Source organism: Xenia sp. Carnegie-2017, unplaced genomic scaffold (genome assembly GCF_021976095.1).
Source record: "Xenia sp. Carnegie-2017 unplaced genomic scaffold, XeniaSp_v1 HiC_scaffold_13, whole genome shotgun sequence".
Classification (NCBI taxonomy): Eukaryota; Metazoa; Cnidaria; class Anthozoa; order Malacalcyonacea; family Xeniidae; genus Xenia; species Xenia sp. Carnegie-2017.
This window is the reverse complement of record NW_025813436.1, coordinates 3,549,139-3,559,602: the sequence shown is the minus strand read 5'-3', so window position 1 is coordinate 3,559,602 and position 10,464 is coordinate 3,549,139.

The window sequence follows — 10,464 nt, the reverse complement described above, 5'->3', positions numbered from 1 at the left end:
AGATATAATTTTTCAAAAATGCTAACCCCTTCGAGCACTACTACTCTTCTGTTTTGCTTAAACAACTTACAGCTACCAATACTAATTATTTATATGTACAAACTAACATTTGGGAATTAAATGATAAACAACTTGTTAAATCTTTGTATTTTACATCAAGCCTTTGAATTAGTTCCTTTTATCTCTTGGTAAAAAAATATTAATGAAAGACTTACAAATCAAGTTTCTCGAAAATAGTATTTTGTACAAAGAAACTAAATAATTGGAAAGGTCACATGTTGAAGACAGACTTTGCTTCTTTGACTAGGTTGCTTGACCACGAGCAAATTTAAATTTGTTTACAATTTGTTTAAAGAATTCTTTTTATTGATTTCTACTAATTCTTCATAAGACACAAAGAATTTCTTTGCCATCTATTTTTGCTTCTCTACATTCAACTTCATTGTAACCAATGCATCCGATGTGAATTTGTCGATCATCTGGAATCATACCAAGTATGGATTTGATGAGATGAGACAATAATATGTTTAATTTTTCATGCATATTAATGATATAATCATAAGCTACTGTTGAACAAAAATTTAATGGGAAGAAACAAATCTTAGCACATTGTTCAACGCACTACTTTTATCTTGGTTTTGAAGTAGTAACCTGTTTACTATAACAATAAATACTTCATTTACAGAAACGCTAAGTAGTACTTTAAAATTGTTTGCATAAATCCAACTTTCCAATCCCATTATAATTGTCTACACTATACAGTCAGTCAAATTGAGCAGGCAAACAGTTTAATAGTTATTTTTATTATACAACATATACCATAGTTCTCATTAATTTTGCATAGCACTGCATTCAATTTCAATACAACTCTGTTGTAAACTTTCGTTTCATCTTTTCAAAAAAAAAACATGAACAAATTATGCCCCATTTTTGGGAGGTAAACTCAATTCAAATCAGGAGAGTTTAGCTTGATGCCTTGATCATGATACAAGATGGATGCAAAACTCGATAAAAATTAACAGCTTTGCTACGTCTGGCGAGCGATTAAGTGAAGAACAAACAAGACTGGACCAAAATAACTTTAAATTAAAACTTAGTAGTAGAAACACTCTTCAAGTATCGTGTTAAAAACAAAATAGTAAAACTAATACTGTGCTACTTACCGGAGTCAAGAAATGTTCCCTTTTCTGTCGCTATTTCAGCATCCGCAAACCACAAAAGTTGGCAGTTTAATAAATAAAGTTTTAAAAAAAGTGTTTATGTTAGGAAAATAAATAGTTTTGATATTTTCTATACTCGCAATCGTGGTGGTCAAATCAGGGTGGGCGACAAAAATTTTATTTCATGAGCCCGCGTCTCTCCGCTGACTTTGACCACCAAAATCCGCCATGATTTTGACCACGCGGCCGCGCGCTAATAATTTATACCAATTTTGTTGACGTTTCCCCTCCAGTTATTATGGAACTCAATGGGAAAAAGTGCACCAGTTGGTGCAACAGTCCCGAGTCTCTTTGGCCGAGTGAACCACCTAAACGTCACGAATTTCATTGTTTTTTAGCATACGTCACGGTAAGAAATCGCTGCTGACTGTTGCACTTAAGCCCACGAACACCAAAATTTCATTCTGACTGGTGCACTTGAGCCAGCGTTATAAATCTTCAAACCTTCAAAATTATAATTACATGACTATGGCATTTGGCTTATTTATATCTTGAAGTCATCATGGCTGAAAGTAGGCATCATTGAGCTCTATAAGACCTGGAGGGGAAACGTCAACCAAATTACTATAAATTATTAGCGCGCGGCCGCGTGGTCACAAACATGGCGGATTATGGTTGTCAAAGTCAGCGGAAAGACGCGGGCTCATAAAATAAAATTTTTTTCGCCCACCCGGATTTGACAACCACAATTGCGATTACATAAAATATCAATGCCAAGCACAAAAACTTTTAGAAATTTTATTTTTAAAACATGCTGCAAACTTGTTTGGTATACGGATGCTGAAGTAATGCCAGAAAAGGAAACATTTCATGACACCGGTAAGCAACGTAAGATTGTTTACTATTTAAAGTGTTCAGTGTTTTGTTTTAAGTCAGTACTTGAAGTGTGATGGTATATATTTTGTGAATGTTTTTACTCCTAAGTTATAATTTAAGTTATGTTTATCCAGTCATATTTGTTCTTTACTTAATCGCTTGCTAGACGAGGCAAAGCAACCAATTCTTATCGAGATATGCATATCTTAAAATTCCTTGTTTTAACTGAGTTTACCTTCAAGAAATGGAGGATTTTTTCATGATATTTTTCTGAAAATATGAAGCAAATATTAAGAACAGAGCTGTATTGAAATCAAATGCAGTGCAGGATTAATTAATGAACTCTTTGGTACATGTCGTACCATAAAAAATACCTGTCTTAAAAAGCTAGCCTGAACAATTTGAAGGATTATGGACAATCATGATGATGGTGTGTAAAGGTTTGCTTTATGCTAACAGTTTTAAATGCCATCTGGTGTCTCTGGAAATGAATTGCTTGTTATAGAAAACAGGTTAGTACATCAAAACCAAGATAAAAACTACCTTGTTCAATAGTGTGCCAAATTATGCTCCTCTCTTGAAATTTTTGCTCAAGAAAAGCTTATAATGAAATGCATGAAACATTAAGTATAGTACTGCATCATCTGACAAAATCCATACGTTTTTCAATTCCAGGTGATTAAAAATTCACATAAGATGCATTGGTTGCAATGAAGTTGAATGTGGAAGAAGCAAAAATTGATGGCAAAGAACTTTTTATGTATTATGAAGAATTCCGACATTATTTAAAGGAATAAGAATAGCAATCGAGTAAAAGAAGCGACATCTGTCTTCAACATGAGACTTTTCCAATTATGTATAGTTTCTTTGTACAAACTATTATTATAGATAAACTTGATTTTTAAGTCATTCACTGATATTTTTACCAAAAGACAAAAAGAAAAATTCAAAGGCATAATGTAAAATTCAAAAGTGTGTCAAGTTGTTTGAACCTAGAAAAAATTAGTATAGGTAACTATAATTTGTAAGGACACAAGAGAAAAGTAGTGCAAGAAGGTTAGTATTTTTGAGAATTAATAAGTTCTTCTTGACATACATTACACAAGGCCATAATATTATAAATAATGACTGTACATTAACAATTATACAACCTGCTAAATATCTTCATCTACATTAAAATTATTTAAACAGGTTTGCCTTCATGCAGCAATAAGAGAAGTGTTATGTCAGAGAAACCAATGTACTTTAATTTAAGAAATCGTATTTTCAATGGTAAATTAATGTAGTTCTGTTCAGTAGTAGATCCATGGTTGTCAATGACAATCCAGTTTCTAATATCTTGGTCCAAAACAGAACCAGCAACATGATTATAAAATTTCTGAATTTCATTGTTTTGCTCTTCTAGTTCAAGATATTTACTTCAAAAGTTCTAAGATTTATCAGAATATCATAATACTTTATAAGACACCCAGAATCAATCCTACCAAAAAAACTCAAAAAAATTACATACCTACTTATAATATATTTCCAGTCGACTTAAGTCGTAGGGGTAGCTAACTTTTTCTAACTCCTTTTTGGACATTTTAACTAAGATTTACCCATCTATTCAAGAAAGACAGTTGCACCAAGCTGTTATCAAACAGTCAAAAACACAAGTATTGCGCATGGGATTATGCATTAAAGCTTAACGACACATTGACAGTGTAAAGAATGTCGTTTGATATTTATTTCTAACATAGCTAAAGCATTACTTGACAATATAAAACAAATTCCGAAGAAACAAGACATCTTGAGATTGCAAAATATGAATCAAAACAAGACGAGAAGTAAACTGTAAATTTTCGACTTTATTTCAAAGTCATCCTCATTCTGTCTGAGGTTGATTCAAGATAGTAAAACCAGCGAGATTTCTTCTGTAAGAAAGGATTATGAACCAAAAGTTTCTGCTGCCATTCCGACTAAAACAGACCTGTTTCGAAAAGGAAAGCTGGCGAGAGACCTTAACGCAGAGTTGATTATCCCTAACCATATGGGAGATAATTGGTGGGCTTTAAAGTAAGTAGCTTGAAGTGCTTACTGCTTACTATGCTTGACATTGTAATGCATAGCTATAGGTCTATACTTGTATTTATGTAATGCTTATAGCTTACTCTCTTTAATGTTAGGAATATGATGGGAAGGGTTACATGGGGTGTTTATTCACTGTTGAATTTATTTAAATTTCAAAGCATCCTGACCTGCATTAACCTATTAAATCGAAATTTACTGTATTCTATTTTACAATGTCAATTTTCAAACTCCATGTCCAATATTGTTGGCTCAATGAAATTTAGCCAGTAGTATAATGCAATGCTTTGGATTTATGCCATAACAAGTGTGCACATAATTATGCATGTTGTTGTGCCAAGTTTATAAAGTGTCATGTAACATAAGATCACAAAACATTTTATTCACAACTGTATGTTTGAATTTGGGTAATCCTGCATATTTATACTGGAGATTTCTTCGGATTAAAGTCACTGGTAGAAGTCTCTACGTACTTCCTGGAGAAATCTCCACTCTAATTCTGCTCACATGGATATTGTGATTTCAAAGTTACTTGATATACATAAAAAAATAAGAGCTAATTATTTAATATTACATTACTTCAGGATATTTCATAGATATTTAAATATTCCATGTAATATGTTGTAATATGTGCTCAATGTGACAGACAGAGAGGGCACATTTTTCATACATTTTGCTTGTTTATAAATACTAACTTTCTGAGCTATGTAATGTGTTGAATGTAAGAGCTATGCTGGACCAACCATCTTATTCATTAGAGTTTTTCATTTTCAAATTGCATGCCTAATATTGTCAATTCCCTGAAATTTAGCAAAGCAAACTGTAATTACATATTATTTCAGCCACAACAATTCCTTATTATTTCTTCCACACCTAGCTTGATAATGACTTTCATATGAAGTTGAAATATTGCTTTGAATCTTCTCTGCTGCTGTTATAACTGGAATCTTGAGTTTACAAGATGATGTTTTTTGAGTGTATGCTCTCATTTACATTCATGCACAGTGTGCCAAATTTCTAAATTTACCATAAAACATTATGATGACAAAATGGTGGGTACACAGCAAAGCATTTCATTTACATAGATTTGATGTTACTGTATTGTCTTTACATTATTATTATTATCTCAAAATTACCCACTATACATAAAGATATTAGAGGAACAGTTCTATATTGTAATTCTTTAACATATTTCATTGTATATTACATCACCATATTTTATTTTTGCATATGTGCATATTTGTATCCTGATCCTTATGTATGGAAGCCCTCACCATTGCTATTTAATTAAAGCTAGGAGGGCACATAGTATTAGCTATTAGGTACGTACTTATACTCCCCTTGAAAGCTGGTCTCATGAATTTGGTTGGGAAAGTATCGCACTGGCATTACCATGCTTAGATTCAATTATCTAAAAAATATTTATGGATTGTTAAAGGCAACCCAAAAAATTACACTTTAAGGCTTGATGAATGTTCCCCTAAAAGGCTTTTCTTTATCAACATAGAGTCAATAGTGATTTTATTCAATAGACTTTCTAATTTTTATTGCTTGTGTAGATCTAGAGGTGATGGTAACTGCGTGAACATTTCTTTGCTATATCTACGTATCTTTTTCTGCTGTTGGAGGAGTGATATTATCAATGAAAGAAGAAGAATAACATTTATCATTACTTGTTGCCTGCCTTTGGTACGATGATTACATCGTGAACATTTCTTTGCTATATCTACGTATCGTTTCCTGCTGTTGGAGGAGTGGTATCAATTGTGATTAATGGTCAAAAACTTGTGCTTCATTTGTGAGATATAAAAGGTTTCTTTGCGTTTCACGACATAAAATACGCCTTTTCAAAATCACTCGTGGATTGGAATGATACCTTCCTGATTGTAAGTTTTGGCGAAGGTGTGAAAATTGATAAATCTGATAGTAGTAATGAAAATGTTTAAAGGCTAGTGGAATTTTAGATTTTATATCATTGAAATTTTCGAAAAGTTTACAAACTAAGTAAAGCCAAGTTTTTTTTAAATTCTGTTGTCAAAACGCAGGAAATCGCATTTCCGACGGTCTAAAATATAAAATTTTCCGGTGGGCATCCTCCCAGACCCCCCCTACAGAGCTAGCGCCTTTGGCGCTCGCAGCGATGCATCAGTCACGAAAATTGCTGGATCCGCCCCTGATTCCAATCCACGAGTGATTTTGAAAAGGCATATTTTTTGTCCTGAAACGCAAAGAAACCTTTTATACCTCACAAATGAAGCACAAGTTTTTGACCATTACACTTGATACCACTCGTCCAACAGCAGCAGAAAACGATACGTAGACATAGCAAAAAAATGTTCACGATGTAATCATCGTACCAAAGGCAGGCAATAAGTAATGATAAATGTTATTCTTCTTCTTTCATTGATAATATCACTCATCCAACAGCAGAAAAAGATACGTAGATATAGCAAAGAAATGTTCACGCAGTTACCATCACCTCTAGTTTTACACAAGCAATAAAAATTAGAAAGTCTATTGAATAAAATCACTATTGACTCTATGTTGATAAAGAAAAGCCTTTTAGGGGAACATTCATCAAGCCTTAAAGTGTAATTTTTTGGGTTGCCTTTAACAATCCATAAATATTTTTTAGGTAATTGAATCTAAGCATAGTAATGCCAGTGCTATACTTTCCCAACCAAATTCATGAGACCAGCTTTCAAGGGGAGTATAAGTACATACCTAATAGCTAATACTATGTGCCCTCCTAGCTTTAATCAAATAGCAATGGTGAGGACTTCCATACATAAGGATCAGGATACACATATGCACATATACAAAAATAAAATATGGTGATGTAATATACAATGAAATATGTTAAAGAATTACAATATAGAACTGTTCCTCTAATATCTTTATGTATAGTGGGTAATTTGAGATAATAATAATCATGTAAAGACAATACAGTAACATCAAATCTATGTAAATGAAACGCTTTGCTCTGTACCCACCCTTTTGTGATCATAATGTTTTATGGTAAATTTAGAAATTTGGCACACTGTGCATTATTGTAAATGAGAGCATACACTCAAAAAACATCATCTTGTAAACTCAAGATTCCAGTTATAACAGCAGCAGAGAAGATTCAAAGCAATATTTCAACTTCATATGAAAGTCATTATCAAGCTAGGTGTGGAAGAAATAATAAGGAATTGTTGTGGCTGAAATAATATGTAATTACAGTTTGCTTTGCTAAATTTCAGGGAATTGACAATATTAGGCATGCAATTTGAAAATGAAAAACTCTAATGAATAAGATGGTTGGTCCAGCAGAGCTATTACATTCAACACATTACATAGCTCAGAAAGTTAGTATTTATAAACAAGCAAAATGTATGAAAAATGTGCCCTCTCTGTCTGTCACATTGAGCACATATTACAACATATTACATGGAATATTTAAATATCTATGAAATATCCTGAAGTAATGTAATATTAAATAATTAGCTCTTATTTTTTTATGTGTATTAAGTAACTTTGAAATCACAATATCCATGTGAGCAGAATTAGAGTGGAGATTTCTCCAGGAAGTACGTAGAGACTTCTACCAGTGACTTTAATCCGAAGAAATCTCCCGTATAAATATGCAGGATTACCCAAATTCAAACATATAGTTGTGAATAAAATGTTTTGTGATCTTATGTTACATGACACTTTATAAACTTGGCACAACAACATGCATAACATGCAAAGAAACTATACATAATTAGAGAAGTCTCATGTTGAAGACAGATGTCGCTTCTTTTACGAGATTGCTACTCTTATTCTTTTAAATAATATCGTAATTCTTCATAAGACATAAAAGTTCTTTGCCATCAATTTTTGCTTCTTCCACATTCAACTTCATTTAACCAATGCATCTTATGTGAATTTTTAATCACCTGGAATTGAAAAACGTATGGATTTTGTCAGATGATGCGGTACTATATTTAATGTTTCATCAGGGGCGGATCCAGCAATTTTCGTGACTGATGCACCACTGCGAGCGCCAAAGGCGCTAGCTCTGTAGGGGGGTCTGGGAGGATGCCCACCGGAAAAATTTATATTTTAGTCCGTCGGAAATGCGATTTGAACTCAATGAACTACAGAGCTTGAAAGTAAAATGTAAAAGGTAAAATGTTACGAATCATGAACGTTGTTCAAGTACTTTCACATTTAAATTGTCCTGACACAATTCATAAAATTACCTGCAAGTTAAACACGTACGCTAATTATTGAGTGGCGTTTATTTTAAAAAACGTTATTGATGCATTCATCGAGTAAATGGCAAGTTCAATTTCGAAAAATGTACTAACTTCAACGCTTTGATCTGATTCAAAAGTCTCCAATAATAGCACCACAAATTATTTTTGTTTATTGCTTGAATGTTGTCCAAATGCGGTGTTTTGCTCCAGTCCAAGTATTTTTTCCTACATTCAAAGCAAAGTTTAAATTGCGTTTTTAGTTTCTAACATTCTTTTGTCCTATTACTTATGAAATATTTTCATTTTCTGTACCAAATAGTCTTAAAATAAAATTTTGTCTTAAAATAGCTCTTATATATATTTGTTTGAAGAACTTGCATTTTAAATTACTTGTCATTCTTTTTGGTTGTTTACTATGTGTTGCACATAATAGATCATATTAAAATATTAAGCCTCGAACGCAAATGTTCTGACACCATTACATTTCTCCTTGAAACACATAATACTATGTGCCAGGGCGCCTACGGCGTTTGCGAATATTATGACCATGCAACTTGTCGTTTTGCGTTTTGCTCAAGTGATGCATTCAAATTTTCACAAATGCCTCGATCAGCGCAACACTTAGTTAGTTCATAAGCATGATTGATCTTAAATATTGACTCTAGCACATGCTCAACTGACATGCTGAAGACTTTTTCTCTATACACACACACAACATCGTCACAGCAATTGCACTGGATATGTTTGCTGCATGTGGCAAGTCATTATGACAGAAATTCACCATTCTCATCACGCATTTCTCTGTTCTAACACACTTTTAGAAGATCGTCAGTTGGTATTTGTAAACCACCATTGCTCTTCCACTTCACAAATATTTCTAGTGCTCTCTCTTTTTGATGACGTCATCAATTCGGACATCAATTCGATCATCACAATGGATCTTCCTTTTCAGCTTTTTTGCGACATATCCTGCGATAGACAATACTGCTGCCTCCTTGTATTCTTAAAGCTGAATGTAGTTTGAGGCATCGCAGTGATTGTGGTCGGTTTGTTCTGGTACAGGCAGTTCCAAATCATATCTTCTTGCAGTAGTCACATTGGAAATATCTGCCAACATTTGTTCACTGTTCTATTCTACTTAGAATTTCGGTGAACAACTGGGGAACACAATTTCCACGACCTCTTTAATGTTATGTCGCATCAACAGCTGCTTGTACGCTACTTTGAACAGTCGAGATTTTGGGTTGTTGTTCTTCCCTCCTGACGCTCGCACAGATGAAAAAACAATACCAAATAATCTTGACTTGTCTTATATGTAAGCAAATATTTAAGGGTAGGATTTTCATTTATAACAAGATCATCAGCAAGTCCCTGCACTGCCCTCAGTGCTCAACTGGAACCCAAGAAATTCTGTTTTCCACTTGTGGGAAAGATCGACTTTCCATTAGCACCCCTCAGGTTTTAGAAGTACTGCCTTGCTTCATCCAGGAAGGTTTTTATCAACATGTAATTCGCTTTCCTTATTGGTGCTTTGTAATTTTTAGCAATTGGTTTTCTGGAATTTAAAACGTCAAACAAGTAATCAAATACTCGAATGAATTTGACGGTTTGTTCCCATCCTTTATACTGTGGAAGTTTGAACTTATCTTCACAGTGTTCCAAAGCATGTGCATCAGTTGAACGAGTGCAAGCGCACTGCTAAATTTATCTTCACAGTGCGCTGCTATTTAAATTTCAGTACATTTGGGTTTCATTAGTATTCCCTAATACAAAATAAAACAAATTCCGAAGAGGGACATCTCGTTTTCTTGATATTCAAGATATTACAAGAGTTTGAAACAAAAGATGGTGTAATATTTCGTCTTTATTCCAAAGACATCATCAGACTTATATTTTACAATGCAGGCTGCGAAACTTTTATATATTTACAAGCGGAAATGACAGTTATGTAATTAGAGAACTATAAGACTAAACAATCAGGAAGTATACTTACATTAAAATAGAGATAATTTCTGACACGCTTTGAGACCACTATTAAGTTGTGGCATATTGCGTTTTATCAAAAGTGCTTCTAAGATGAGAAGTTGATTAGGGTTATTATTATTAAAGCTATATAAAATTTTGGTGTTACTTGG